The sequence below is a fragment of the Bufo gargarizans genome, chromosome 3 (genome assembly GCF_014858855.1).
Source record: "Bufo gargarizans isolate SCDJY-AF-19 chromosome 3, ASM1485885v1, whole genome shotgun sequence".
Classification (NCBI taxonomy): domain Eukaryota; kingdom Metazoa; phylum Chordata; class Amphibia; order Anura; family Bufonidae; genus Bufo; species Bufo gargarizans.
Window position 1 is genome coordinate 358276169 of NC_058082.1, and position 9087 is coordinate 358285255.

Here is a 9087-nt window from a genome sequence, read left to right on the forward strand (position 1 = left end):
AAAACCATATGTGTTCCTGTCTCTTTAACACTGCCCTCCTCCCTTCTTCCCCATGTCTTGCCTCCTCCCAGTTCCAGAAACTTTGATTCTTAACCCAAACTGTTAGTCCTGGAACAGTTGCAAAAAGAGTACGGATATAATATAAAAAGAAGATGAAAGTAATGTTTTTTGCTGTCTGGATATGAAGACTATACCTGGGAAAGAAGTAACCTTATGCAGAATTTTTAAATAATATTTAGTGTAGTACTTTACAGGAGAACCAGCTGCTGGCACACAATCTGGAATAGATTCATGTAGCGCACACAAAGGTATGTACAAGTTTGTGTATTTGCATGTTTCTGAATATGTAGACAGTAACAGAAGCGTGCTCTGCCAAGACTAAATGTTCCTTCCTTAAATTGGTGGCTATTGATTATTCAGGACTATAAAGCAGTGATATATGACTGGTATAGAAATGGGCATTTTCTTACAGTTATCAATCACAGGTTTGGGTTCTTCCTCCGAGTATATAAATGATTGTTACACAATCATTCAAGAGAGCAAACAATAGAGAGACATACAGCACTGTCCACCTAGTGTAATACACTTAGTTTGGTTTTCTGAGATTACAGTATTGCTGTCTCGGGCCATATGTATGTGGCCTGACACTGTTTCTGACTGTGATCCCCCAGCATTGGTAGCTCTTAATTCCAGCTTTACATTCTTCCATATTGAAGCTTCAATCCACATGCATCTATGTCATTCAAATGCCAGTTCTGAAATCCTCTCTCTCCATAACGCCATATAAGGTCCTTTTTATGGCATTTCCCTGGACACAGCTGACCCACATATGTGGGAATGTTCTATTCCTAAAGATAAATGGCTGGTAGTTAGACAGTGTGTTTGGTTTCCATTACTAATCCAATTTCAACTTCCAAGTTGGTCTGTATAGAGCAATATCTGTTCTTTATTGAGGCGTTTCAACCAAATTGGATTGGCACCAACTACATATTAATATAAGACGCACCTGTCCAAATGTGGAAAAATAAAAAACAAAACAAATAATAGCCATAATTAGTAGGTAACCTCTAGTGGTGCTATAGTTTAACAAAGTGAGCACTGCAGCAGAAGAACAACTTTCTGATTTTAGAAATATACAGAAATTGTCACTGTACATTTGAAGTGTGTCCACCATCAGAAATATGGATGGTGAGCTTCAAAAGCACAGCACAAACTGAGGCCAAGCATGCCAGTTTAATAGGACACTTCCTAGACTGTGGTGTATGTAACATTAAATGAAGTATGTATATTAGTCAATGACAACTCTAGTGTTAGAATAGGCAAATTATTGCTTGGCATGGTAAGAATTTTGTAAAAACATACAATTACAAGATTTTATGTAGTTTTGAATGATATATTATTTAATGTAGTTTTGACTGTACTGTCTTCCCACTTGGGATTAAAAGGAACATTTTTTCCTCAGTAGAGATGCCTTGTGGATTTATTTGCCTTTCTCTGAGACAATAGTTGTACAATTGACCTCTTTGTTCCCTTCATCAATGTCCACTCCCTCGATTGAACATGATGGACATGTGTCTTTTGCAACAGTACTAAGTATCTGCGTAAATACATTTCTTTTTGTCAGGTTAACCCATAAAAAGGGTTTATGCATCACAGAGAACAGCCAACATAAACTAGTGTTAAATTAATAAATTACCAAGACACTGGACTGTGTACAGTAGAGTGTCAGCGAGACTATGACTAGCTACGATTAGAACTGGATATACGGTATACAAATCTCTTGTCTTCGCATTCCTAAAGTTGGGAATCTCTATTTCTTTGTCTCCAAACAGCCCTGTTTAATCATGAAACGTTTAACGACTCACCATCTGGAAATGCCCTTCTTCACTCGGTTTTTAAGTCTGTTTAGAAGATGCCGATCTTCTCCTCAACCACTTGACACACCTCCTACAGGGAAACTACGTCTTCGCTCACTTCCTGGAGCTTTTGTATTTGTAGGTATATTTATTGTACTAACTGGCCTAACTGTGGCTGTCATTGGCTACTGGCCTCACAAATCCAACAGCCAATTGCCATCAATGCCTTCTTCCCAATCCCAGCAATCTGTAGAGAGACTGAAGCTGATTGGTCCTGTCATCATGGGATTTGGTCTGTTTGTATTCATATGTGCTAATACACTTCTCTATGAAAACCGGGACATGGAAACAAGACGGCTCCTCCAAATCAGTACAGTCACACAGGGACATGGTGACATGGGTATATCTCCTAATAGTAGGATGAAAGTTCAAGCCCAGAATACATGGAGTGATAGTTCTGGAGAGCTGGACAACAGAAGGAATATATTAATAAGGGCACAGCTTTTGTGTCCACCCATTAATGACCTCTCTCTTTCTCTTGTGAGCATACATTCTGATCCCTGTATTTCATCCTTACCCCAAATGGGAGAGAGAATAAAACTCAGGGAAGAAACAGAGAGGTGTTACAGCTCTGATGTCAAATTAAATATGAGTATGAGGCCAGTAAAAGACGGTATTATGGAGGTTCCTCATAGAGGTCAAAAGTGTCGCAGTTGGCCAAGACGGGAAATTGTTGATGATTGTTGCACAAAAGTACAAGAAGCCTCAGATGAAGTGTTAAAGGAGAGCAGAGAGAGTAGTCAAGAGACTGTACCTGAAATGGCATGACATTTTACAATACATACGAAGATAATGGAGAACTTGGGCTATATTCCCTTGCCTTTCCTATAAACTACCCCTGCTCATGATGCCAAAAAGAAACCACTGAATGAAACACTATTTAAAAACATGACTTTGTTATATTTTTTTCTACAGTATGTATAGTCTTTATAGACCCGCAGCAGTCCCATGTCCACAATGTTAGGCATCATGAGATCTGCAGCATGCACACAGCCAAAGGCACTTCATGGACTGTAGTATAGAGCCATAATATGGAGGTGTACTCCCTAAAAAGCAACGCATCCAAGGTAGAATATGTCTGTAGTCTGTAACACGGCATGTGATAGAGCATGCCATGATTTCCTAATGGAGTCTGTAAATAGTGTTTGTGTGTGTGTGTGTGTGTGTGTGTGTGTGTGTGTGTGTGTGTGTGTGTGTGTGTGTGTATATATATATATATATATATATATATATATATATATATATATATATATAATGCAATTCCCTAACATGAGTGGCTCATAAGAGCAGAATGAATTAAATCCTAACAGAACATCTGGCTCCAATTTCCTCTATACAATGGGTCATCATCCTAGACATTCACATACTTTTCACCTTATTGGATTAAACCATTTGTTCAATAAAGATATTAAACTCTAACATGTGTGCTGTTAAATTAGGCTGCGTTTCATTATGAAGATGTAGGCCCATTACCACAATGATGCTATATCCTGTTCATTGTGCTTCCCAGAAGATACGTCCCCAACTATACCAACTATAATACTAAGAAGGGGATTATCATATCTGACAAGACAGTTTAGAGTACAATATAGCTCTAGGCAAATTAGCTCTAATTCATTAGGAAGAAAACTATAGGCAGGGTCGACCTTAGGTTATGAGGCGGCCTGTGCGAGAAGTCTTTTTGACCCCTCCCCACACATACATAATGCACAGCTGGTTATCCCATCTGGGACATTTATGACACATCTATAGGACAGGCAATACATGTCAGACAGGTGGGGGACCCTCTCCTATCTCAATAATGGGGCCCCAAAGTGAATAGAGAGCAAGTGACACATGTGACCACCCCTGAATTCACCGCTTTGTGACTTTTTGAAAATAGCGGAATGCTGGCTCGGCTATATTCTGAAGTCCCACAGAAGTAAATGGAGAGGACGCAGTGCAAGATATACTGTAGTAATAGTGGTGTCATACAGTATGAAAAACAAGTATGGTACATAAATACAGAACCAAGCCAATTATATAAATAGAACCAAGCACCAGAACCAAGCATGGTACATATATACAGCACAACAACCAAGCTTGTTACTTATATACAGCATCATAACCAAGCTCATTACATAAATACAGAACCAAGCTCATTACATAAATACAGAACCAGAACCAAGGCCCATTACATAAGTACAGCATCATAACCAAGCTCATTATATAAATACAGTACCAGAACCAAGCCCATTACATAAATACAGAACCAAGCTTATTATATACATACAACACTAAAACCAAGCTCATTACATGAATACAGCACCAAAACTAAGCTCTTTACATACATACAGCACTAGAACCAAGCTCTGAATATAAATACAGAACAGAACCAAGCTCACTACAAAAATACAGCACCAGGACCAAGCCCATTACATAAATACAGCACCGGAACCAAGCCCATTGCATAAGTACAGCACCAGCTCATAACATGAATAAAGCACTAGAACCAAGCCCATAACATAAATGCAACACCAGAAATAAGCCAATTACATAAATACAGCACCAGAACCAAGCTCATTTGTCACGTGCCGGACCTCCGAGATGTCTTGCAAACAGAACACAGGCAAGAAACAGACCAGGGACCAACAGAGTACTTTATTACACATGTAATAAAAGAACATGACAGTACAGACATGCAGGTAGAGCAATAGTGGTAGACCTACCACAGAACCAATTGCACCGGCTGACCAGAGGCAAAACCCAAAGGGCGGAGAGCCAGTGAGCTCCGTTCTTCACAGAGCCCCTGGTGGTGGGAATGAACTGGGCTGAGGGCTCACTTGGCCTCTATCTGCAAAGAACCACACTGGTGAAACCACCAGCGGAACAGACAACAGAACTGGAACCCAAGCAAACACAGGACATGGAACAGACAAAACGACAAACGTGAACCAGCACAGAAGCAGATGCCTGGACTCCAAGTGGAATGGAAAAATGGCGGTCTCAGGCAGAGCTGCACACAGACTAGAGATCCTCCCTCTGAAGAACCCAGGGACCCTCTCACGAAGGCAGGACAAATACAGGAACAGAAGCAGTAAGGCACTGCAGGACAGACAATGAACAGACTAAATCAGAAGCAGTAAGCACTGCCAGGCAGGACATAGTATCAGAAGTAGTTTATCACTGCCAGGCTATACATAGGACAGGATCAGAAGTAGTTTATCACTGCCAGGCTATACATAGGACAGGATCAGAAGTAGTTTATCACTGCCAGGCTATACATAGGACAGGATCAGAAGTAGTTTATCACTGCCAGGCTATACATAGGACAGGATCAGAAGTAGTTTATCACTGCCAGGCTATACATAGGACAGGATCAGAAGTAGTTTATCACTGCCAGGCTATACATAGGACAGGATCAGAAGTAGTTTATCACTGCCAGGCTATACATAGGACAGGATCAGAAGTAGTTTAGCACTGCCAGGCTATACAAAGGACAGGATCAGAAGCAGTTTAGCCAGGTTATCAGACCCAGTTAGAACACTGCTAGGCAAGACAAGGAACAGAGTGGTTCCAGACAGAGAACAGGTACGGAAGAACAGGCAAGGCATAGACAAGGATAACAACATCAATACAGAACAGGTACAGAATAACATCAACACCAATGCTTTACCAGGCAACACCACAAACAAGGGCAGATGGCAAAACCCCCTGGGTCAGCAGCAAGGGGCCACACCCAGCAAGGCACAAGACAGACTAACCCCCTGGGTCACAGCAAGGAGCAACAGCCAGCAGGGCAGAAGATAGACTAACCACAAGCCCCACAGCTCACGGATAGACATAGCTGCATAATAAGCCACACCCAAGAACAGACCAGGGGAAGTTAACCCCAACAGAACAGGAGTACCAGAACCATAGAACAAACAGGCAGCAGTACAGGATGTTGCCCCTGGCAACCAGCATATATGGAGTCCACCGCAGCCAGTACGCCAGAGCACAAACAACCTGTGTCACAAACAGAAATGCATCATACTGAGACCCTGTTCACACACAAGGCCGCAGCCAGCACGCATAACAGACCCAGCATACATGGGAACGCCCACAGCCAGTACACAAAGCGCATGCAGCCAGCCTGCACTGCACTGGTGACAGGAACCACAGAGATGCAGAGACGGGAATCACAATCACAGGCCACAGTTCACAAACTACACCTTAGCCAGCACGCAGTCCCAAGCAACCAGCATACACAGGTGTCGGCGTGCAGCCAGTACGCGAGGGAACCTGCAGCCAGCCTGCACGGCAGCAGTGATAAGAACTGCACAGATATGCAGACATGGGGAGTACACACAAACACGGGCATAGTTCACACAAAACAGCGCAGCAGCACGCAGCCCCAAGCAACCAGCATATACAGGTTTCGGCCTGCAGACAGTACGCAAGAGAGAATGCAACCAGCCTACACAGTCAAAACTGTCACAGTGAACCGCACCGTGACATTATTATATAAATACAGCATCAAAACTAAGCTCATAACATAAATACAGCACCATAACCGAGCTCATTACATACATACAGCACCATAACAGAGCTCAGTACATACATACAGAACCAGAACAACGCTCACTACATAAATACAGCACCAGAACCAAGCACACTACATAAATACAGCACCATAACTAAGCTCATAACATAAATACAGCACCAGAACCGAGCTCATAACATAAATACAGCACCAGAACCAAGCTCATAACATAAATACAGCACCAGAACCGAGCGCATTACATAAATACAGCACCAGAACCGAGCGCATTACATAAATACAGCACCAGAGCCAAGCTCATAACATAAATACAGCACCAGAACCGAGCTCATAACATAAATACAGCACCAGAACCGAGCGCATTACATAAATACAGCACCAGAGCCAAGCTCATAACATAAATACAGCACCAGAACCGAGCGCATTACATAAATACAGCACCAGAGCCAAGCTCATAACATAAATACAGCACCAGAGCCAAGCTCGTCACATAAATACAGCACCAGAGCCAAGCTCATAACATAAATACAGCACCAGAGCCAAGCTCGTCACATAAATACAGCACCAGAGCCAAGCTCATAACATAAATACAGCACCAGAGCCAAGCTCATAACATAAATACAGCACCAGAGCCAAGCTCATAACATAAATACAGCACCAGAACCGAGCGCATTACATAAATACAGCACCAGAGCCGAGCTCATAACATAAATACAGCACCAGAACCGAGCGCATTACATAAATACAGCACCAGAGCCAAGCTCGTCACATAAATACAGCACCAGAGCCAAGCTCGTCACATAAATACAGCACCAGAGCCAAGCTCATAACATAAATACAGCACCAGAGCCAAGCTCGTCACATAAATACAGCACCAGAGCCAAGCTCATAACATAAATACAGCACCAGAGCCAAGCTCATAACATAAATACAGCACCAGAGCCAAGCTCGTCACATAAATACAGCACCAGAGCCAAGCTCGTCACATAAATACAGCACCAGAGCCAAGCTCGTCACATAAATACAGCACCAGAGCCAAGCTCATAACATAAATACAGCACCAGAACCGAGCGCATTACATAAATACAGCACCAGAGCCAAGCTCATAACATAAATACAGCACCAGAACCGAGCGCATTACATAAATACAGCACCAGAGCCAAGCTCATAACATAAATACAGCACCAGAGCCAAGCTCGTCACATAAATACAGCACCAGAGCCAAGCTCGTCACATAAATACAGCACCAGAGCCAAGCTCGTCACATAAATACAGCACCAGAGCCAAGCTCATAACATAAATACAGCACCAGAGCCAAGCTCATAACATAAATACAGCACCAGAGCCAAGCTCATAACATAAATACAGCACCAGAACCGAGCGCATTACATAAATACAGCACCAGAGCCGAGCTCATAACATAAATACAGCACCAGAGCCAAGCTCGTCACATAAATACAGCACCAGAGCCAAGCTCGTCACATAAATACAGCACCAGAGCCAAGCTCATAACATAAATACAGCACCAGAGCCAAGCTCATAACATAAATACAGCACCAGAGCCACGCTCATCACATAAATACAGCACCAGAGCCAAGCTCATAACATAAATACAGCACCAGAGCCAAGCTCATAACATAAATACAGCACCAGAGCCAAGCTCATAACATAAATACAGCACCAGAACCAAGCTCATAACATAAATACAGCACCAGAGCCAAGCTCATAACATAAATACAGCACCAGAGCCAAGCTCGTCACATAAATACAGCACCAGAGCCAAGCTCGTCACATAAATACAGCACCAGAGCCAAGCTCATAACATAAATACAGCACCAGAGCCAAGCTCATAACATAAATACAGCACCAGAGCCGAGCTCATAACATAAATACAACACCAGAGCCAAGCTCATAACATAAATACAGCACCAGAGCCGAGCTCATAACATAAATACAGCACCAGAGCCAAGCTCGTCACATAAATACAGCACCAGAGCCAAGCTCATAACATAAATACAGCACCAGAGCCAAGCTCATAACATAAATACAGCACCAGAGCCAAGCTCATAACATAAATACAGCACCAGAGCCAAGCTCATAACATACATGCAGCACCAGAGCCAAGCTCATAACATAAATACAACACCAGAGCCAAGCTCATAACATAAATACAGCACCAGAGCCAAGCTCATAACATAAATACAGCACCAGAGCCAAGCTCATAACATAAATACAGCACCAGAGCCGAGCTCATAACATAAATACAGCACCAGAGCCAAGCTCATAACATAAATACAGCACCAGAGCCGAGCTCATAACATAAATACAGCACCAGAGCCAAGCTCATAACATACATGCAGCACTACAACCAAGCTCATTACATAAATACAGCACCAGAGCCAAGCTCATAACATAAATACAGCACCATAACTAAGCTCATAACATAAATACAGCACCAGAGCCGAGCTCATAACATAAATACAGCACCAGAGCCAAGCTCATAACATAAATACAGCACCAGAGCCGAGCTCATAACATAAATACAGCACCAGAGCCGAGCTCATAACATAAATACAGCACCAGAGCCAAGCTCATAACATAAATACAGCACCAGAACCGAGCTCATAACATAAATACAGCACCAGAGCC

The 9087-nt window shown here is 42.6% G+C and overlaps 1 long non-coding RNA gene across 1 annotated transcript; it reads right to left on the bottom strand.

Annotated features, from left to right (window-relative positions):
* Window positions 1–219: 219 nt before the first annotated feature.
* Window positions 220–1969, bottom strand: LOC122933100. The gene is made up of 2 exons (XR_006388383.1): window positions 1866–1969; window positions 220–1006 (listed from the first exon to the last, which is right to left on the bottom strand). It is a non-coding gene; the product is annotated as an uncharacterized LOC122933100 (long non-coding RNA).
* Window positions 1970–9087: the final 7118 nt, after the last annotated feature.